Below are 24,096 nucleotides of genomic sequence, written 5' to 3'. Positions count from 1 at the left end.
GCTCTGGGGTGATACAGTGCAGCTGTTATGCTCTGCAGGACTCCTTGTCAGCTGCCCAGCACTGTACAAACACGGCAGAAAAACACCAGCTGAATATTTAAAATCATCAACAGGCTCCTTCAATGCCTCTGCTTGACATTTAATGCCCTGCATTGAGGAAGAAATAGTTAACTGGAACACCAACTCACTTTTGCAGTCAGGCAATATCTTGCGCTTATTGTCACTGTCAAAAAATGCTTTTCCTTAAACCATGCTACTGCAGCACAGGGCACAAAAAAAGGAGAGGATTTACTGCTGAATGCTAAGTCATACTTCATTTTGCTATTTAAGGAGCTAATACAGGAATGGAATAGAGCACAGGCCCAAATAAAAGTTCATATGTTACTGCCAACTCCAAGCAATTTAATTTTGTGACTCAGGCAGCATAATTGTGAAATTGGCTTAGAGCTCATCACGTTGTTTTATTTTTATCTGTTTGTATGTTTAAATGCATGCTTGAGGTTCACTACGACCCAAAGGTTCATCTCAGTTACATATTGAGGATTTTCAGTGTAATTGTATGGGTTATGAGGCTGTTTTTTATGGCTGAGAACAGAGATCCTCTCACAATTGTCTGCAAGATTTGGACTGTAAGTGAAATACTAAATGCACCAAAACACAATAAAACAAAGAGGACATGGGAAGCCTTAGCAGAGACACACTGTGGTTCTGCGCCATCTGGCCACCCACCTACCCTGCTCACCCACAGGGTGCAGGGATACAGGGAGAAAGGGATGAGCAAAATACCTTCAATGCATTTCCTGAAAGAGCACCGAGTATGGGTTGGACTCCAAACCCAGAGATTAAAAAAAAGGGAAATTCTAAAACACTAATTATAAAGAGAGGGTGACAGCTTTGTTTCGTGTCTGGGTGCTTTTCATAAGGCAGTCTGAGGCTGTGTGCGGGTGCTGAGTGTTTTCAAATGTAAATCTGATGGCAGGCTGCAGCCTGGGGTAGATAAACAAGCTGTATTTTTAAACGCAGTGTGAAATGTGGGGGCTGACGTGACCATTATCAGAGCCTCACACATGACTTATGAGGCATCATAAAATACTTTCATATTGCAACAATGAAAGCTGAAGCTGCTCTGTGGTAGGCTTGTTTCATCTGATAGTTCACCCGGCTCCCCTCACCGGGCTCTAGGAGGAGGCGAAAAGTTTTCCAAGAGCTGAACTTCTGAATGCCAAGCTGTTCTCTCAGAGATTTTTACAAAGAAAAAAAAATTCTTGTTGAATGACTGATGAGGAGCTGACTATTAATACAATGCAGGTAACATTTTCAGGGACTTAAGGACTTTCCAGCCTGCCCATGAATCAGCTTAACTAATTACTTGGATCAGGGTTGTGATACAAATGTAAAGAATTAGCTTGCTGCCTTTTATTAAATAGTTAATTAATGTATTTTATCTGAAAATTAGAATTCTTAAGGGTTTTTCAGGCTAGTGGTACATAGCTGGATGGACATAAATGCAGTAATTTCATCTTTTTACAAATAAACAGTCTGCAGAAAACTTGGAGGCCAATCCCCTAAAATCTTAATGCCGCAAATTTCCTTTGATAGCTTCTTTAATCTTAATTTATTATATTGCATTGATTATGGAAGTGATTATTCTTAGCCTTATTTGCAAAGCTGGGTGATATTTTACAAATACCTGCCAGCTGTGTATTGTTTCTGTAAGTTAGAGTTAAAGTTTAGCGGTAGAGGTCTCGGGTGCTGCATTTTATTCCTCCCAGTGATGTTGGTTTCCTGCGTGATCCTGAATGAATCATCTGATTTCGCTGTTTCACTGCTGCTGCTGCAGTTAATCTGCAAATGCAGGAGACACAGCTGTCTCTGAATTTTGTGAGAATCCTCCTGTGAAAATGCTAGGCCGGGTCACTCCTCCCAGCAGATGTAAATGCTTCCTTTCATCAAGTGACAAGTGGGGGACAGTCCAGCGGTGCCACAGCCGCTGGGAGCGGCGGGGCTGAGATGCCCTGACAGCCACAAGAGAAGGAGGGATCGTGTCCCAGCGGGAGTCCCAGGGGTCCGGCCAGCACCGGGCAGGCAGTGCCGTGCGGGCTTGGCTGGGATCCGAGCGCTGGGAGCCGCAGCAGCCTTGGCCGGCTCTGCAAGGGCCGCTGGGGCAGCCGTGCCCTCCCGAGCAGCGAGTCCAGCTCTGCGGTTTCTGGCACTGCAGGAGTGACTTCAATGGCGCGACCCCACGGGAAGAGCTGGACCTGGGAGAGTATTGCAGGGAGTCTAATTTGTCTTCCTGTCATGGGCATGAGGTTCAATTACCTTTTCCCCTCGCGTTCTATTTATTGAAGAATATGATGAAAATGTATGTAAGCGGTCAAATATTCAGAACAGTTTCAGCTTGGCAGAATACCCTTCTCTTCTTGTTTTCACACCATTCTACTTTGGGGACATGCAGGCACACTGAATTCACGTCTGTGGTGCTTTTGCACTGAGCTGATTCCAGTCAGCCTAATCACAAAGCTGGGCAAAGGAAAAACTGAATTTTCTAACCGATGACACATTTATACCAGAATTGTAACTTTATGATATTAATGTATCATTTAACTTACATGTATACTTTGGAATGTTTATAACTACTGTAAATCACGGGTGAGAGGGGCCAAGAGAGTGCCACACAGCATTCCTAGTGCAACTCATAAAATAAATACAATTGCAGGAGAACAACATTCCCGTTTCAAAAGAGAAAAGGTAGCTGCTCTGCTTAGATGGGAAATGTGCTTGGTTAGATCTTCATCAGGGACAAGCTGAGGCTGTGCTGTGGCCTTTTCTCCGTGATCATGCTGGCATTGGGCAGGGATTTCTAAGGATGAAATGCCGTAGAGCCAGCGCCAACCACGAGCTGTGTCCCTGCAAAAGGACAGCAGGCAGCTGCTGTTGGCATCATTGTTCTCTTCAGTATGACAGCCCACATTCTGGGATGTGATCTTCCTCCCTTTCCTGCATGGTGACTGCCCTAGAGCTATCCCCATGTTTCAGAGTGTGAAACACTCTGACCTCCATCCACCTTGTCTTGCAGGGCACCTTGAAAAGAATAAAACCTGCTGTTCCCTGACCTGTAAAATTCTGTGGCTGATTTCTGACCTAGTAACCTTCAGTTTGTCCTTTAAGATTCAACTGTAATTTTATGACTTGACCGGCGGACTGTAAAATACACATTTAAATGCATTCAACTCAGATAAGGATCTCATCATTAGACCAACCTAACTTCTTTGTTTCAAGTTAATCACTCTCAGATTCTTCTGGATTCATCAGCACAATTACCAATACCTGGTTTTTCTCCCTGTAGCTGCAAATGCAACTGGACACAAAGGCCTTCATTTCTTAAAAGGCAGTAAAAATATGGCAAATCTTATTGAAAATCCCCCTCACCTTAAGAGACAAATCTACAGAAAACTCAAACGCCAGTCTGAATCCAGGACAGTTTTAAAAATATTAAAAATGAATTAGTTTCTGCAACTTAGGTGAAAGGATGACTTTTTTCCCTAGCTTTATTATGCTAAAAACACTGTTGAGCAGCAAGCACAATGTGGTAACATTGCACAGGCAGCAAAATACCAAAATAACACCAAGGACAGGAGACTGTTTTAATGTACTTTCTGGTAAGTTATTTAACATGCTTTTGTTGGCAGGGTGGATGGTTTGGGGCTTTGGATCAGCCTGGATTACTTAGAACAGGCAGTAGGCAGTGCCTCTCACGTAATGGTTGTTCCCAAATACAGCTGAAAGCCGCTGTAATGGGACACTCAGTTCTGTTTCTCTTCCCTAACACTGACACCACAAGTATCCCGGCATGTCCTTAGGTTTGAAAGGAAAAAACTTCTCCATTTCACTGCAACTGCAGATGCTGAACTGGGGTCCTCATCTTACCAAGAAGTCCCAACTGCCCCTTCCTGGCAGGAAGGACAGGACCCAGAGCTCTCCCCTGGGCTGCACAAGTCAAGTGAGTTATGTGGAGAGCAAAGCTGATGTCAGAAATGGGTTGGCAGAGCACAGGGCAGGTTTTTGGCACCGCTGTCTGCCAAGGGCAGGTGGAGAAGAAGAGCTGTGTACAGCAGAGTCAGCCCCTCTGCCTGTTTGATGTTTCTGCACAGTAACTTCACCCTGGAAACATTCTGACAGGTTAACGATCCAAAAAAAGTGTTTCCTTTTCTCTCCTATTGGATCGTTTCTTGTTTCAGTCAACAATTAAAAGTTTTATTTTAATACATTGCCTAATTTATAATGGGTCCTGTCCATCATACACAGAAATGCCCATTTTTTTTAGTCAAATATAACTCTGCCTGTGTTCATCCACTTTCTCCATGCAATTCTTGGCCTATGCATTTCAGAAATGTGACCCTGTGAGGTGTTTATAGAAGGCTAAATATAGGTTTATCTGTTCTAGTCTTTCCATGAAAGATCTTTTTCCTTCAACACATGGAGATTAAACACGTGGAGCAATATTAGTTAACACTTAAGTAATGCCATGATGCGAAAAACACCAGGAAATTCCATTTTGAAGTTGAAGTTCCATCCTGAACTTCTGTTGATTTTATATTTCTTTTCTCCCAGAGGCAGGAACTGAGGATAGGGTGTTGCTGGAAGCTGAGTGACACTGCTGCAGACGGGTGTTTGGAGACACACCTCACATTAAGCTCTCTTGGTGCACTCTGAGGGTTCATTAGGACCATGGTGGGAAGCAAGAGCAAAAATCATACTGTTCTCAGCAGCCCAGAACCTATTGAAAGCACTATCTGGAAGTCCAGTGTATTAACTCTGAGTTAAATAAAAGAAAATGACCCAAACTTGAGGGAATTTGTGTCAGGGCAGCTGTTTGAGTGCATCTTTTGCTGGTCTTAACCCTCACACGTTGGGCTCTCCTGTTAACATTTACAATAACAACATTGCATCACAGTCCTAGTGTTTAATATTCCCTCTTTCAAAATATGAAGTTGCAGCTGACTCCTTGTATCCTTTTGGGATAAATGCAGAAAAAGCTTTCCTTAACAGCTGCTATATATTACTATTATTACCTATTACATCATATCTTATTACAGCTCTATTACAAGTTTCCCTTAAAATCTAATCACATTCTGAAATTGTTTACAGCAAAGCTAGAAAAGGGCTCGAGACAGAAAGTTCACATCCCAGCATGGGCCTGAACTTTCTTGCAGTTCATATTTGTTCAGACACAGCATTTAACTCTCTTGTTCCTGAAAGATGGGAACAATTGCTGAGTTTGGAAGAGCAGAACCATGGCCATGAATGTATGTTGGTACACCTGAGAAGTGTCTGGAGTGGTGGCAGCTGAGACAGGGTTTTACCTTCTGGTGTGTCAGGCTGAAAAGCAGAGAGATGAGGAGTGAAATTGTGCTCCCATATGTGTGAATAGCAAAACATCCATTGATTTCAGCAGAGCAAGAATTTCACTTCAGCTGAAGAGATGGGTGACAGACAGAGAGACAAATATTAATTAATTTGCTCATTTGAGCTGAGCTAGGCTTATTTCTCTGCCAGTGAGCTCTGACAGAAGTGTGTCATTGTCCCCATCCTGAGCTCCTTATGGCACATGTCTGGGAGTCCAGCATAGCGAAGGACAGAGGATTGGGCGTGGCTTGATGCTCCCAGGATGTAGAGAAAAGCTGTTCTGCACTCAGGTCTTCCTGGTGAAAAGAATCCAGAGCTCACCTGAACCTCCAGGGACCTGGTCTAGCCCCTCAGGAGCTTCACTATGATGCCCAAACCTCTCTTGCCTCTATCTCTCACCCTCCAGCCTCATGCAGTGTGAAGCAGCCCCTTGGTGCTGCTGCAGGGAAACACCTCCAGCTTCTCCTGCAGGAGCAACTCCTGCTACTGTGGGCAAAGCTTCCCAGGATGGTCCCTCAGCAGAAGTGCAGGCTCATAACAGTGGAATGAAGCCAGGTCACCAGTCTCATCCACACTCTGACATTTCCATAGGTCTTTGCTTTACAGCTCTGATATTAAGTAGTTTGGCTAACTTTGTAGAAATGTTACTATTTTCTCGACAAAATGTCAAGTAAGTTTTCAGGGGGGAATACTTCATAACTGAAGTATGTTTTCCTAAGGGCAATAAACCACTAAGAAATGTACTTTTTTCCCACCCAGCCTTTGAGCCAAAAGTTTCACATGTTTTTCAAAGAAATAAAATTATAGGTGTTTTTCTGTAGTAAGGTGAAGTACCACCTGGGTGGCAGTGGTAGAAAGTTGGGCAAACTTTATAAATCTAGAAGGGGGAGACTGTTTTGGCATGACTTAGGGTTACAGCCTGGGTTTCCTATGCATAATTTTAAAAGGAATTGCTCAAAGCATCAGGAAACTATGCCCAGTGTACAATTCCTACCTCTTCAGACTCCTGGAAGATTGCCACAGCCAGAGAGGACTTTTTCAGTGGAATGAACAGTGGAGTCAAGAGGCAGATGTTTATTTCTTTATCTGACAAGCCCCCACCCCTGTACATGCTGGTTTAAGAATATAGAGCCAGTTGAAAAGAGAATTGGTCAACAGGGTTTAATTTGGTTCCTCTTTTGGGGTCATGCTGGGTTCCCACTATCTGCTGGCCATGAGGACAGCACAGAACTGGTGTCTGGGACACCAGTCTCATCTTGGCTCCACAAGAGTGTGGGGGAGTTTATAGTTTCTGGGTTTGGTCATTTTAATTTCTGACATCACAGAGCTCAGAATGTGATGAATGTACTGAAAATGTAGCTCTTCTGATTTGAATAATAGAGAAAATGAGCATCAGTTAACCCATGGTCACTTTATATTAATAGGGAAGGTGAGGAAAGGTGAAGGTGAGGAAAGGTGAAGGACAAAGAAACTTTTGCTAAACTCTCTGACAATGGTGCAAGAGCTTTAAGGGTTAAGAAGTGTCTTGCAGGGCTGTCGGGCACCCTGAGTAATTTTTTTTAAATCAGGCAATATAAAATCCCTCTCCTGGAAATCAAACAGAAGGAAAAGTAAAGTAAAGCTACAAAGGAGCTCCCGTTCTCTGGCCTGCTCTGCATGCTGGCTTCCTACATGCTGGGCTGAGGAAACTCTGAATCCTGGGGAAGAAATCCATGGAGAGGAAGCAACAGCCATCACACAGCATAAAAGATGTGGCTGGTTTTAATCAGGGCTGAGTCTTCACTAATAACAAATGGGATGGAGAGGTTAAAATGGGGCATAAGGCTAAGCCAATAAAGCCTTTTCTGAGACAAAATAAGAAGGGTGTATTTCAATATGCCACTGAGGGGAGAGCTGAACAAAGTAATGTGTCCAGGATGTACAAACCCTGTCTGACTCCAGGCTCATGCTGCTGCCCAGCTCATGGCCAGCAGCAGGCTCCTAATTTAGTAACCCCCACTGGAAGGCGAGTCTTTTTGACTGCGTAACTGGTCTAGACCTTAACTGAATTAGACATCTAAAATTAGATAGTGTGAACATCTACACTCCCCCATCCCCTCCCCAACCCCTCAACATGGGAGCGTCCTGGCATTTTTCGAACTTCATTGAGGGAAAAAATATCATTTTTGGAACACCAAGTTAGTGAGAAATGTGTGAACAAGAGCAGTGTTTGGCTCTGCCTGCATCCGGGATGCAGAGAGCTTTCCTGCCCCGGTGGGAGCCAGGGTCTCCTGCTGGCATGGAGTGGGGAAAGGGGTTACTGGTGCTGCTGGTGAACACTGAACATTTCCAGTGGGATATGCAGCCAGTGCACAGTTTTCAACAGTTCTCCTGCAGCCCACATCTAACAACAGCCTTTAAATCGTCATACTCCTTTTCCTGAAATTCGGTGAGACTGGATAACTCAGCTGGAATCAGGAGAGTGCCGGTGGCAGAAGCCAGCATTTCAAAAGATCTTGGTCTGGTGGCCATGGCGGGGGGGGGTTGGCACCAAATCAATTAATGCTGCAGCACTGAGGCTAAATAACGATTCCATCCTTGGGTACCAACTGATGCGAGGGCCAAGGGAAAAAACACCTTTCTGAATTTCTGGAACAGATATCGGCAACACCTTGGAGCAGCATCTTCCGAGACCACAACAAAATTTTCAGTGCTTACTGGATTTTTTTCAGCATAAAGCTGTGGTTTGTGTGGGTTGCTCCTTAGTGTCTTTCAAGTAACCAGCCTGCTGCTATGCAAACATTTGGGGTATGCAGTGGCTTGTGTGGATGCTGTCTTGATTTATAGTAAACCTTGGGAAGAACTCCTACAGCACCTGAAAGCAATCTTTCAGCAGCTCAAGGAAGCAGAGTTGACTTTTAATTCCCCAGTGTTCAGTAAGAAAGCAGGAAACCATTTATAAATATATATATAAATATATACATATATTCTATCTCATACATATAAATAAATATATATATATATGAGATATAGAAAGGAAGGGAAGTTAGGAAACCAGAGGTACATAAAATGCAAGTTATTCAAATGTACCTTTTACTGACTGCTAAATTGCAGGTGAGATCTTTTCTGGGTATTGCAGCATAGTATTGGAAATTTATTCCACATTTTGCAACACTGGCTGCTCCATCAACTGATCTCACTAGGAAAAAATCATCTCATAAAATAAATATGACCCCATGGCGTGTGCTTGCCTTTCAAGGATTGAAATCAGTTCCTAGAGATCAAATAGTTTTCATGAGTCTGGAATTTTAAGGTCTGTAGAGAGCAAATCTCAATGTTAATAATCTTAAATCGGGGTCAAAATTAGCACAAAATTTAAAAGGAGGATAAAAAAAATCCACTTTTGCTTGATAAATTATCTGGAAGAAGATGAATTCCCCAGGTATGCAGAAATTTTAATGAAGTGGATCACTGCATTTCCTTGCAATGAATTACGTGCCACACTAAGGCATAGGTGGTTAAACAACAGGAAATTCATAAAGCCAAGCAGAAACTTAGTGATCACACAACTTTATATGATCAGTTTAGTAACTTCCATTTGTGTTGGACCAAATCTACCAAAGAACTTATTTCTCCCAGAGGGACTGAAAATAGAGGGATCAGTTTCTCATAATGGAATTGCTCTTTGCTGAGGTGATTTGGAAGAGGTCTTCCCAAGTATAAATCTTTTCTTGAAAAAAAGAAATCATTAAAAAATGATCAAATACAAACTAAGATCCTTGTAGTAAGGCGGTGTTGCCCGTGATTCCCAGGACACCAGAGATCACCCTGGTCTCCTTCTCTCCAATTGCCTGACTCAGAGAGCAACAAATGTGGGATGCAAACAAATATTCATGCAGAAAACTCACTGGTGTAAGACTGTTTCCTTCAAAGAAAATAACTTTTCTGGGTCTGGGTTTCATGATTCTTCACTCCTGGAGCAAACAATATTCAGCAATAAAGGAAGGGAAAACCCAGCGGGTCTGGAATATAATTTTTATTCCTAGGAATGAAGGATGGTTTTGGCCAAAAGAAAAAAGACTAAATCTGTCCTGAAGGTGGGAGGAAAGTGTGCAAGTGACACAAGCCAGTGCCTCACCTGCTCTCTGGCAGCGTGTGCATTTACTGTGGAGAGAGAAACTGCAGACACAGAGCCCACCCTGTGCACGGTGGCTCCCAGAGCCCTCCAGGACGCCTCTGAGCCTGTGCTTCAGTGCAGCAGAACCAAGCCATGTCATCAGTCTGAGAAACTGCACTCTATCCATTCCTCTCATTAATCTTTCTCTACATCTCATGTCTTAAGTGGTTTCTGAGGAGGTTTGAGTTGTTTTCCTTTTCCCAAAGAATACAACTTTGCACAGCATGAAGGGAAACATCCATCCAGCAACACCAGTAATTGCAATAGTGGCTCGTACAACTCCAGTCCTTCCAGCCCTGCTGCTACACAGAGGGAAGTGATATTTCCCTGAAGGCAGTGGCTCTCCACAGTGTTACAGGTGCTCCTCTTCTCCTGGCTGAGAAACCTGCAGCACAGTCACTGAGACATGGGTATTAAATTAAGTCTTTGTTTTTTTGTGAGCTCAGGTGTTCCGCTCACATATGAGCCCAGGTTCCCCCCATGGAGAGCTGACTGGGGTCTGCAAGAGGGAGAGGAAAGAAATGGAAGTGCAGGGGCTTGACCCCATGCTCTGCCCATTTATTCACCAAGTAACACTCTCTGCTGCTCTGAGGACTCCCTTCAGGACAGCAGTGGTTCAGATAAAGTGTTGTTGAAGAAGAGACACTATTTGCTTTTACCCTATGGGTATTTGCACTTAAAGGATTTTTTAGAAACACCATGGAAAACAACTAATCTCTACACCCTGAATAAAAAATCCTCACACTGCCTCCCTCTGTGAAACACGACCTGTGCTCCGGTCATTTCATTTTCCATCCAAAACCCCTGACCTTGAGTTCTATTTTCTTAGGCAGGCTTACATTTAATTAAAAGGAAACTATCAGGCGTAAAAGTCCCTCTTAGAAATGCTGCATCCAGTCCCAGGTTAGGCCTGCTCATGACTTCTCCATGTATAATTTCCTCCAGGATTCCAGCCTATCCCAGGACCCAGTGTGATGCAACAGCAGTTTCAGCACAGCAGATAGGGTAATGCTGGCCTGACAAGTGAAATTCATTATTGCATTCCATTAATTTTGAGTCATGCACCCAGCCCATGGAAGTTGAGAGAACCTTGTGAAAAACAAACTCACTACATTGTGCTCTGATGTTATTCTTGGCTGGAGTTTGAGGTAGCCTGCTGGGGTCCTCCAGAGCGGCTGAGCATCCGTAGAGCAGCTGCTGTCTTCAGAGAGAGGAATAGAGGCTCATTCTTCATCTGGGACTACAATAGGGACAGCAAGGGCCTCCCTGGGATCTTTAAACGCAGGCATGACTTGGGAGGGTGGTGATGTTGGCTCCTGACACTTCGGAGTGTTGAGCTCCAATTACATATTTACTTGCAATTGCTAAGGACTGCTTTGACTGTTTCCTGTGCAAAGCTGAGCCCCCGGAGCATGCTGTAGGAATGGCTGTGGCAGGCAAGGGACTTTGATACTCCTGAGAACAATGTGACCTCTATAAAGGCCCATGACAACTGCATGAAATCCTCTGCATCGCAGCTCTGGGCTGGGACTCCGCAGTAGCATCCTCCCAGCCGCACAAACGGCTCAGTGTGACTCAGAGCAGAAACACTGCCCATCCCAAATGTTGTATGAAAATTCTGAGCGTGAGTCAGCCCAGTCCCCTCTGGGGAATACAATTACTCTCAGCGAGTGTCTGCTAAGCAAGGCCCTGCTCAGGGATTGCATCCAGGGGTTTCTCCCATGGGAACCTGTGCTGGAGACACCAGGGCACGGCGCTGGGCTGGCACTGCATCAGGCAGTCTGTGCCTCATGGCAGTGTCTGCCTTGCAATACTGACTCCATCAAACCTGGAGTGCTGATGGGCAATAGCAACTGCAGGAGAATGGGATAAAGCAGCACTTCCCAGGCTTCTCCATGGGTTGACCTGGTCCCACGATGAAAAGACAGTTTGACCCCTTCTTCTTCAGTAAGAACAGTGGCTAAGGCCTGAGGAGACAAAAGTAATGAACAAGCCTTTTGCATCCTCCCAGCAGGGAGCAGACACCATGTCCATAGCCTGCAGGCCAGGACAACAGTCCCCTTCCCAATCCCAGCTCTTTTCCCTTTTTCCTGGCAGACTGAACTGGGCTGGGTCTCTGTATTAAATGACTTCTTTCACTTTGGTAAACAAAGCAAACCTTCTGCCCTGGCTGCACGACAGCTTGTGCTTAGCAGGGCTCCGGATCATTCTGTACGTGCTGCTGGGCTGAGGAGGCACAAGCCTTGCTCCTCTCAGAGAGCCTGGACCTGCTTCCACAGCTCCCCCAAGGCCACCCAGGAGCTTCCACACTTACTTCTTCCCTACCAATGTCAACAGAGCGCTTCCCACCACACCTCTTTTCCTTATCACCCCTTTTCCATCTCTGTCTGAGAGATCATGGAGTGTATAAGTGCTGTCTTGTCTCAGGTATCTGTCTGGGGCATCAAAAGATGTGCCCTGCAGTGAGTGGAGGTGTTGTGACCCAGTTCAGGCTGTTTGCACGCACCGCTGCTCCCGATGAGCTGCTGCTGCCAGGCTGCTCGTTCGGTGTGGCAAGAGAAGTCAGGAGCTAAAATTACCTGTGCAGGCAACCTGAAACGCCTTTAGCTGAGCACAAGGACAAAGTGAGGGTGTATCAAATGGAAGGCAGCAAGTCAGGAGAGACAGCAGAGTGACAGAACATCTCCTTGTGCCCCAGAGCAGCCTCTGAGTTTTGGGGATGAGAGGAGGGCATGAGGAGGAGCTCCATCTCCCCAGCACAGCCTGGTCTTGCCACCACTGTGCCTTCTTCACTCTGGGGGCTCCTCAAGCCAGGAAAAACGAGGTACTGACCCAGGATGTGAGTGCTTTGGAAGGGATCCTGTTGGCATTGGTTTTCAGTGGAGAAATTTTCAGTTAGTAGAATAATCTTAAGGAGAAAAGCTCTTTTCTCAACAGAGTCCCACCTTTTTGAGGGCTGAAAGACCTTGAGTTGTGCTTCTTCATTTTTGAGTATGAAAATTCTCTGCAAAAATATTCCTTGGAAATCACTGGTTTTTGTGACTTTGTCTGCTTTCATCAGCTTGACCTTGGAGGAAGAATGAGCAGAAGGACAACTACCAGAAAAAGAGCTGCCCTTCAGGAGAGCACAGGAGGTTCTATTTGCTTTCAGTGTCCCAATAGTTCTGTCTGTAGAAGATGCTGTGTTTTCATGCTGGCTCTCACCCTGCTGCTCAGAAACAGCTGGAGAACCATGGAAAAGACAATTAAGTGCACCCAGATGTCAGTGTCACACAAGCAGGATGCACAGCCAAGCAGACTCTATCCTTTGCAGACAAACCTCTTGTTGTACCAGGGCAATTGTACCACAGTCATCCTAATTTCTTGACTTTTCATCTGAGCATCTCAAAGGAAATTTCCCTTGTGGATAAGTAAAATGGCACAGATTGGCTCCCACTTCACAGACAAGAATCTGAAGATGATGAACAAAACCACATGGAAGACTAAAGCTTGGCTATTCCCCTTCCTGTGCTAACCATGATAGGAAATTCAAAGTTATAGTAGCTCACTAACAGTAGGGAGAAACTTATTCCTCCAGGTGTGAAAATATGGGTAATAAATATTAATAGAGCAAGGCTCTGAAAATAGCCAGGGAAAACAAGTCAGAAACACTTTGCAGAATCTCACTGATTAAAGTGAAATCTCATTTAAAATTGTCAAAAGCAGCAGTTCTGCCTTTACCATTTATTTTTTGTCACATCCAAGTGTTTCAGTTTGGTAAGAAAAAGCAGCTTTGTTTTAACAGTCTCAGTTGGATTACTTCTGATTTATGTTGCACATTAATCTTAGAATAGGTGGTTTGTTGGTTTTATTTTAAGAAGAATTGCAGTTTTCAATCTGATGTGAAAAACGTCATTTTTGACCCAGGATTTTGCAAGCTCCTGCTTTGTCCAAGGAGGAGGAGCCAGGACCACACTGGTAATTACAGCCCCACGACTATCCTGGCTGGGGCTGGAGTGGGGTTTTGCAGAATGTGCTGATAGATTTGGGAGACATTTCCCCACATTCTGTGCAAACCGCTGCAGAGAACAAACCCAGGGACCAGCTGTGATGGAGTGACTGCCTGCCCTTTGAGCACTCCATATAAATCTCTGCAGCCCCAGTAACCACTGACCCAGATGGTGCCCAGATCTAATTCAGGCCTTGGAAACCTTCTTGGGGTGTACAGTGGGATGTCCCTTAATGGTTCCTGTAGCAAAACCCCACCTCTGTTTTGCCAACCTCCCACACTCAGCTGCCCGCTGGAGTCAGCAGGAATTTAGAATGCAGAGGTCTTTTAAGGTCAAGCCTTATATGGATTTTGATCCATCCTGGTCCCAGTTTTCAGGATGTAGGAGTCCAGCAATAATTCACTCTCTGGACTGTTGAACACACAGGTATGAGGCACCACTTTACCCCAAAAGTTTTATAGATGCACCCACAGTGATTTGCTGCTGATTTTATTATGGAATATAATCACATTACCCTGTAGTGCAGCTGCAACTGATGGCAATAAAACTTGATGTATGGGGAGGACAAACAATTTTGCAATAGGCCATGAAAAATCAGTTTTAGAATGACACAGATTTTACCAAAAGACTCATTCTTGCTAAATAATGCAGAGCTAAATGAGTGGTTATAAAGGTTCTGAAATGGATGGTGGATCCTGTTTAATTTTATAAAGGAAGACAATAATAAACTACATTTTTAAACTTATCACTTCACCATCATCCTTGGTGCCAAATGCCATGTTCTATTCATTAGCAGGTAGTTCCTGGGATCACTCACATAGGGACAGGGCATTTGATGCAGTTCTTTGGCTGTAACAGACTGTCTCTCAGACTCCTTCCTTATGTATAGCAAGCTTGAAACAGAGCTAATGAAGGCCAGATGGCTTCAGGCTCCTTCTCACACCCATAATATTGATGGGAACATTCTGGAGGGAGTGGATTCTGCCTGAGTCTTTTCCTTGTGCCTGACATGATGATAACCACATTGCAGCCTCTGTACCGTTTGGTTCTAACTTGATTCAAATGTTTCCTGGATTTCCAGCAAATGAATGAAGTGCAGCTCAAATGGAAATATATGCAGGCCTTATTAGAAAAGGTTGTACTCATCACGAATCAGCTAAATACCTCATTTCTGACAGCGGGGAAATCCTTTTATAACTGAGTTTGTTTGGAAAGATTTTGAATAGTTCATTATAAAAATGCATTCATCTCTGCCAGAATATAGAGAAGCAGCCAAAGTACAAAATCTGGCCCCACTCAAGTCCATGGGATTTGGCATAAACTGGCAGAACTACTGGGCAGAATACTTTGTTCTGGATTAAAGTAGTACATCTTATGTGCTAATGGAACCCACTGAAGTGTGCTCACCAGCCCAAGAAGGCCTTGCAGTTAGTCTCTGTCTGACTACGCTAATTAAGAAGAATAATTAATGCCCAAATATAATTCTCTGGAATGCTGCAGATATCCCAGATATTTCACGATTGCACAGGATATTGCACAGGATTAGATACTGTCTCTGTTGGTAAATTCCTCGTGGTTAGTAATCTCATCTTTTATATTTCGTTTTTAATAAGGAGCTGCCTTCATGCTGAAGCCAGCTCTGTTTAAAGCTGCAAGAAAAAAGTAATTAAATCTGACAGGACTTGCTTTCATGACATATATTGCAGGCTATCTCATGACACGCAGACCTGGTCATATTTTTGTTATAAGGAGTTGATTTATTTTCAACAAGTATCTCTTTTAGAATCAGAGTTTTCCTGAATTCTGCATTTCTTTGGCTAAACAAGCCCTGCTGCCTGTGGCTCTGTGCTCTGCAGCAGCGCTGGCTGCACACCCTGGCTATGTTGACATGTAATGGTTTGAACATTTGACATTTATATGTGGCTGGCATTCGTTTTGTTGCTTTGCAACCATCTGGTTCCAGAAGAAACTCATAAACTGCTCCTGAATCATGCAACCACCAGACAGCAAACAGATAGAGCTGTAGGACTCTGACAGCACATTTATCACCCTCCTGTGATAGCTGACACAAACTGCACTGCACTGTCTTCTCCTCTCTCCATCACACAGAGCGGCCAGGGCAGCACTTGAAAAAGAGGATTTGATTCTTCCCAGCAGTGGGAGTTTATTGTTCACCCTGCCTGTGGCCCATCCTGTGTGCAGGCTCTCTGTGTGCCCCCCAAATCTCTGCATGCACCAGCATGTGCCACTGGATCTCTGCGTCCATCACATGGGAACAAACCCCCCCAAGCTGGAGGCAACCACTCCAAAGCCCAGATTTTGGGCTGAATTTTTCCAAACTACAGAAGTACCAGGGGACACATTTCAAGTCAGAGCCTCTCATGCTTGTAAATGAAAAGAAAATTACAATTGTACAGCCTCTGCTGATCCTGGTGGTGTTGGCACAGCTGAGGACAGGGGACTGGCAGTAGTGAGGTGCTGTCCTTTTCTGGCCCCATCATCCAGGCCAGCAGCAGCAGGGAACAAGCCAGCCTGTTCTAACAGAGAGAATTTTGTCCCAAATATTTTTGCCACAAAATCTACATTCTTTATTGTCAAGTGTTTTTCTCAGTAGATGAACTGATACAGGAATGAAAAGTTTCTAGGAATAAAGTGCATTTTTTAAAATAGAGCATTTTTCTTGGCTGTGGGAAGCAAAGAGATCACTTTTTTCAATAAATAGGAAAACTGAAAAATGCAGGAAGACCAGGTTATCAAACCTAAAGAACTCTCACTCACACGTTATGTAATACCAATTTAACAAGAATTTTGCTTTGTAATCAAATCCACATAACTCATTCTATAACTGGAACCATCTCTCTCCAAATTAAACAGTGCTTTTTTTTTTTTAATAATTGGATAATGTGAGAGTACTACAGCAATTTCGGTTAAGATTTCATTATTGGAATCCATTTTTATTTTCAGCTTCCATAGATGTGTACACAAACACACACTACACTAATCCAAAAGAATGACTTTTACATTACAAAATTCAGCAAATAATAGTAGCAGACACTGGAGGGCACCTGCTGCAAATTCTCACCTACTTACATATGCCAGAAAAGAAAAGTAAGTACTTATGGTGACTGGAATGGCTTCCATTTCAATTTCAATTCAAAGAGCTTGTAAAACTGTTTTATTAGGTTCACACTGGTTTTCTGAATATTTAAGATATATGTGTGTATCAGAGATGGAACCAGACAGGGAGTCTGAGTGTGCAGCTGGGAAACCAGGTACAGACCTGACCAAAGTCAGCCAGGTCAGCAGCAGCGTTAGTATTTTCTCTGTTCATAATTCTTACCTTGCAAAAAACCCCAAATATGGGCCATATCAATGCCACTCCTGTGCCAGGGATCCTTATATGTCTATGGACAAGACAGCAAAGGCAGGGAGGGAGGCACAGGCAGTTAGGGATGCAAAGCAGGAGCAGAACTTTGTTATCAAGACTGCTCTGAACTTGACAGAGGCAGGGATTCCCAGTGCCCTTTAATGGCATTGGCTCTTCAGGGAAGGCTTAAAATCTTATTCTTGAAAACTGCATCTCCGTAAGTGGCAGATAAAAAGAGAGGCTTTGCAAAGAGCCAGAAAGCTGCATCCAAATCCTTTGCACTATTTTCAACAGCCCACAGGAATTTCTTTGCAGTCCTTCAGGGGATCTGCCTCCTGCTTGGGCCAGCAGATTGAACAGATTTTAGTGCTTTTACTCTTTTAAATTCTATATTAAAGCAGTGCAGGGCACAGCATCACTTCCTGATGTTCAGATTGCAAAGGTGTGGAATAGTGATCTGTGTAAATGTTCAGTGGGTGTTGGAAACAGAAACTCTCCCAAGCCCAAATCTTGTCTGATACACCCTGTCTCTCCATGAACCTGAGTTGATTGCATCAAGCATCATTACACTTCAATAAACAGATAAAAGAGGTCAAAAGGATTTTACAGAAAATATTTTTGCAGGAGGGGAAAGACTACTTCAACTGAAAGAAAGATTATTTCAACTCAATTAAAATTGAATTATTTGAATTTTATTTCAAACTATTGATTGATTATTCAAATTCTTCTAGCACAGCAAAAAGTGCACTTTGTTCTGTGCACATACATTGGAACAGAAACATTATTAAAAAGTCAGTGGAGGTTTCTAATAAGCAGAGCCGTTTGATAGACTAAGCTATCTTTAGAGAAAACCAGGTTTGCTGTGTTAAGATTAAAAGTCCTGCATTAGTGTCCGGGATATTGTACAGAAGGCACTGCTTGTGTTTCCACACAACATAAAGTGCTCTTTAGGCAGAGGAGTTCTGCCTGAACTGAGACTGGACTTTGCATAAGTTTAAGAAAGAAAAGCACTGAGAAACAGAGTGGGCAAGCAAATTAGGATAATATCTGAGTGTCTGCTCCCACATGAGCATAGCTGCTGGTGTCTATATTGCAGCTATGCACACTAAAGCAGCAGGAGATTTGAGCCCGGCTTTCCCCAACACCAAACCAAAGCCTGTATTCCTCTTGCACCACAGTTAGGTGCTCCTGTATTTTTCTACTTCAGATGATGTTGTACAACTTCAGTTTTTCCATGTAACAGAGCATACAGCTGAACCCCCCTCCACTGCCCAAGTTGTTTTCCGACTTAGACTGCACTGAATATCCTGACGCCAGGTGTATAGTATTGTTTTTTCCTGGCCTCTCAATATACTGAAAAGCAAGAAGAAATGCAATGACATTCCTCACCACAGAGAAATTCTTCCTTTATAAAACAAACTGAAAGGAAGAAGCTTTGTCAAATGGAGCCCTGGGAACTAGTCACAGGCTACAGCTGTCCTAGGGCTGGTGTGTTGAAATATCTGTGAGTGATATGACAGGTAAGAGCAACCCAGAGAGAGGAGAATTACCCCGGCCCATTTTCCTCTGATTGCTGAAACTCAGTTGCTCACTAGGAAGAAACCACAGAAATGGCCACATTTTAGAGTGCTGTGCATTGGAAACCTACACAAACGGGCACGTTGCGTAAGCTTTGCTCTGAGAGACATTATTGTCACTACCAATATGTCTTAGAAGCCGGGACAACCCTGGAATGATGGCAGATGATGATTTAAGGCATGGCAGCGAGGGGCTCAGGAGGGAGCCTGCTTCTGAGAGCTGATGGCAGGAGCAACCTCAAAAACGCACGGCAGGCTGCAGTAACAGCGAGTCCCAAGGACAGGCGGTGCAGGGAGAGAGAAAGGGAGGATGGCTGCGAGCCTCCTGCCCGGAGCGAGCCCCGGCACAGCGGCTCTGGCAGCGATGCTGATTGCTCAATAATTCTTGGTCGCTGATGGATTTCAGTGATTCCCCTGGGAACTGCCCCGGGGTTTTCCAGCGCAGCCTGGCACCGGATCTTTCGGCAGCAGTGCAGCGTGGCTGGCATTTAGAAGCACAAATGGTGCGAGAGGATTCCTTGCTGTTCGCCCCCATGACATGGCACAAACCCCGAAGTCCTTTTCCAAACAGGATGGAGCATTTCCAAGCTATTTCAATCTAGTGGAAGACCTCTCTGCCCTGACTCTCCTGCTGCAAATGCTTCTCTGTGGGTATACAGGCAACAAACCACAACCGGAGGGGTGCACTGGGGGGGAGGAGAGAAAAATGAAATGTTTTGCAGGCCGTGGTGCAGGGAGGCTCTGCCAAAACTGCCTGTGCTGGGTGCCTGTCCCCCGCCCAGGACGGGGCACCTCCTGCAGGACCAGGCTCCAAGGTGGGCTCTGGGCGGAGCTGGGAGACGCGGGTGGCACCTGGTGAGAATTTCCCAGCTCACACTGTATGTGTGTGTGGTCTCTGTGCCTGCCGAGACAGGTGAGTGTGGAAGTGCTGAAGCACAATGTGCTCGTCAAACCACGCCTGTCACACAATCCCCGAGTCCCTGTCCCCAGAGAATGCATCCTGTGATACCTGAGCAGCAGAGCAAGGAACAGCCTGCCCCAGTTGCAGCCAGCTCAAAAGAAAAGTGGGAAACCAGTTGCCAACTGGGACAGAACTCTTATGTGTGCATCTTTATATATGCCTCATCTCTTACCCTTCATGCAAGAAGCTTTAAAAATATTTATGGGTAATTTGTGTCGACCCTTCCAACACAGCTATGTCACTGCCGAGGCCTTGCTATGGCCACGTATCCTTGGTATCGGAAGCATTTTATTTTATTTTTATCTCTGAGCAACTACTTTGTCTTATCAGCTTTCTCTCCTGCATTTTTGTCCATTTTCCTAATTTTTTTTTTCTGGTTTTATACTGAAGGTGAAAAGCTGAATGTCTGTTTAATCTCCAGTAGCAGAATAACAGACCTATCAATGCAAACAAAGGAGAAGTAAGTTCCAGGGTTTTTTTCACCATCCTTGCAAAAGGCAAGAGTGCAGTAACTTACAGAAAGGGTTTTTTTTTTCTGGATTTTTGATATTTTTTTGCATTTGAACCAGGCAGCACAAAAGTCATTCTTAGGCAATATTTAGGGAGATATTTCACTCAAGTTCTGAACACTCCTGGAATGTTTTCAAAGGAGAAAATGAAGGAAAGTCCACTATTAACAGGCAGTTAGAGAAATTTTCAGATTACTTTCAGTTTCTTACTTATCTTGGCATTCCATTAAAATAATTGCACTTGCTGTAGTACCAGAGAGATTAATTAGACTGGAAACTTTATTGTTAGCCTGTTCAACATTATATTTACCCCTTTTAGCAGCTCTGGATTCAGAGCGAGACACTAAGAATAAAAAATGGAAAGTAGCGTCTCTGAAGAAGCTTCCATTTTAGTAGTTTTAGTTTAATCACTATAAAAGGGAGCTCTGGTTTAATCTAGCTTTCTTGGGATTAGAAGACCTTTAATTATTGCTTGCAATCAAGCCTTCTAGCCTTGCATGAAGCAACACATTAAAGCTGGGGTTTTTAAAAGAGCCTAAGGAACACACTCATCATTAAAATTCAATGACACTGGCAGCTTAGCTCCCTGCCACCTTTGAACATCTTGGAGTTTCCTTTTAATAAAGTAACATCTGTGAAATTTAGAAAATAATATTAATTTTGACCCTGTCTGGATTTTTAATGGGTCTATTAACCCAATGCAGGTGATCCTCCCCTCCTGCAAGCCTTTGCTGAGAGCAGTTTTTAGTCCCAGCATCTTTTTATAAGAATATGATGTTTCTTCAAAGTAGGGAACCCTTCAGGATCATAATGAGCGGATTCTCTAAGCTTTTCCTGAGGTAAAGAGCATCAGTTCTGGTCATGGACCAGATGAGGGAGTGGCTGCAGAGCATCCCTGAAATGTCTAGGCTAGAATGTGGCCAAGATGGTGTCTGTGCATGTGTGTGTGAGAGTGAGTGGTCCTGGTGGGCCTGACCTGTATTTTCACTAAAGTCTTAACTGGTAATCATAATTTTGCACTCTAGAAAGTCACCCTGGTACTCTGGCACAGGCTCCCAAAAGCAAACCAGCATACTCTGCTCTAGACCTGAGACCAGTCCCTAAGTCTGTGCTCTGCCAGCCTGACCCAATATCCTTAGACAAAGATCCTGCCCTGAAAGTGGCATTTATCTTTAATTCTTTCTCCTTCCTGAGTTTCCACTGGATTCCCATTACAGACAGAAAATTGGCAACTATTCAGATTAAACACCAGAGTGAATTTGCTTGGCTCCAAGGAAGACATTTCTGTGTCGAAAGGTAAATTATGTTGCTGTTTTTCCACCTGTTAATGTGCAGATTATATAATAGAGACATTTTTCAATTTATATTTTTCTTCTTATGATTGCAATGACGTAGAAGATTCGACCTTCACAGCTCCTTCGCTTCATAGAATAATGCCAAAGCTTTTGTGAAAAAGGTCAAAAAGTAGGATTTGAAACCATAAGGATTTTGCTTGCTGCTTACGGAGATGATTTTAGTGGTAAGTCTTAGAAAAACTTTAGTCCAAAGCCATTTTTTAGGTTTAAATCTTTGGCAATGCAAGAGCTCAATCCTAAAATTTAGATGGTTGTGGGTAGGACTGTTGGAAAGGCAGATGTGTGGGTCTCCGTTTGCGTGTGTTTTGGGATGTCTTGATTTCAGGGTAGCCAGGCTGTAACATCTTTTGAAACCCCCAACTTCCTGGGATGGTGTAGTCAGGACATTTGAAGAGCAGTCCCAAGAGATAATGAAAGGGCAAGTACAAGTGGTGAGAGCCCCAAATCAACGGCCTTGACTTGGAAGCTGAACACAGGCTGAGCTCTAACCAGTGATGATTTCCCCCAAAGGATTCAAACTACACAAACAGCAGCAGCAGGATGTCACACACGAGCCCACTAAAGCAGCTGGGCTTTATATTTTCTGATTGCTGTTGAATATGCAATGGCAATTTCTCTCTACTTTTTAATCTCTCCTTAAACAAAGTCATAGTTCTTCCACAGTCACCTCGGAGACAGGGAGAGAAATATTTTCCTAACAATTACTGCAGTCAGCTTAGCTGGGCATTTGAAAGTAACAGACATTTAAAAATATACAATAACAGTAATCTTAAAAAATACTTTATTTTAGAAATATTATTTGGGGAAAAAAGTCCTTGCTCCCTTTATTCAGCAGGAAATGCCTCACAATTATCTTTATTTTCTTACTGTTTGTGGGATGAATTGAAAATCAGTGTTTTAGATAAATTTACCTAGCAGCAATTAACATTTAATTTCCTTTAAAAATATGGAAACAAGATTAAAATGCCCATTGGGGGTGATTTATCCTTGATTAAAGTTCAGAAGTGACTAAGAAAAGTTGATGCTCAATGCATTAATCAAGAAATAAGAGAATGAAAACTTATGTTTGATATTCCAGAAGCAAACTTGGAAGTGGCTTGGAAACTGGCTAAGTTTATTTTTATTATCAGAGAAATAAGTACCCTACAGGCTCACAGGGGTGACCACAGCCCAGTGAAGCAGAAGAGCAGGTTTTTCACTGAACCCAGTGATTTGGCACGCTCAGAAAGATGGGCTAATATTTGCACAGCCGGCATTTTCTATTTCCTTAGATGTTAAAGGACAGAAGGAATTCAAAAGTGATAACCTGTGACAACTTACAATGATCTGTATTAATATATTATTTATTACTATGATTATCTCACTGGAGAGTGAGTGGATCTATGATTTAGACCTGCCCATCTCTACAGAAACCCAGAGGTGTGCAACTACTCTGTTTCTTCTTTGTAGGAACCTTGTCCAGCTCCCTGCATGAAGGGTAGGGACCTCTGAGTACACAGTGATTGAGGAGTGGACACATAAAAACGGAGACAGAATCATGACATTTTTATGGCATTTTGACTCTTTGCAGAATGTCTGAATAATTTGGAACCTGGTCCATAAAAAATAATATTCCAGATTGTTCAAAATGCATTTGTGGTTGAATAATCAGCTTATATGTCCAATTATTTGACTTGTGAGTAGATTGGGTAAAACTTGACATATTTTTTCCACCATATGGTTGTAGCAACTTGTTTGAAAGAAAAAAATGACCCAAAATTCACATAAATAACTGTCCCATAGTTTTTCCTGTCTGCCTAATTTTGTCTATTTTCCCCACTAGCAACCAGAGATCCAATAAACTATTGAAGGTTAAAGGCTGATGTAAGTCCTTTTTTAGGGCAGTGATTTCAACAAGAGTGTATGAAGAGCTTTTTTTTTAAACCAGAGAAGAAGAGCAAACAGCTAGAAAAACAAAAAATGTAAAGTGCTTATGCAAAAATCTGTCATGGACATCTGGACCACCCTTGTCCAGCTCAGGAAATGTAACACCAGTCATGCTTCTAAGTGAAGAGAATCAATTGCACTTTTTGTTTGCAGAGGATCAAAGGTCTCCTGGCAGCTCTGCTTTCAGGCTGGGCAGTCACTCGAGGGCTGGGTGCAGGTCCCTGTCTCCCCTCAGTCCTGCAGCATGTTCAGGGCATCCCAAGGTGGTTCCAGCAATGGTGGAGCTGTGACCCCCTCAGCATCCCTGAAATCAGGCAGCTGCGCTCTGTGATGCTGCAGTGGTGATGCAGAAAAAGGGAGAGGCTGCTCTGAAAGTCACAGAAGTCTCGTCTTTTTGTGAACACTTGACTCTTGGGCCCAACTCAAGATCATCATAGTTTCTGTAGCACACATGCAACTCACTGAGATTCTGAGGCTTAAATCTTGCTTCTGTAAATGCAGAGTATCTCTGCTTTATCCCTAAGATTTTGGGACACAGGGGTACAGAGCACAGATTTATAACCATCTTATTTTTGGAATACCTAAACTGCTGCTGACGTGATAGACTGTATTGGCTCAAAAGGATTGGTATAACCAAACAGACACAGTTAAGATTAGATATTTTTGCAAAAACAAAGCTGTACAAAATACAAGATGAGGGAAAATTTGCCATATTTATAGTTCAAATACCAAAGAAATCTCTCTTCCCAACACTAATGGGTCTAGACATCTGTTTTTCATGCCTAAAATACAAATGCCCTAACAGCAAACCAGTTAACAGCTTCAGGAATTGAAGCTGTCTAGAAATGAG

The sequence above is a fragment of the Fringilla coelebs genome (assembly GCF_963513975.1).
Source record: "Fringilla coelebs genome assembly, chromosome: 18".
Lineage (NCBI taxonomy): Eukaryota > Metazoa > Chordata > Aves > Passeriformes > Fringillidae > Fringilla > Fringilla coelebs.
Note: the sequence above shows the minus strand (reverse complement) of the source record.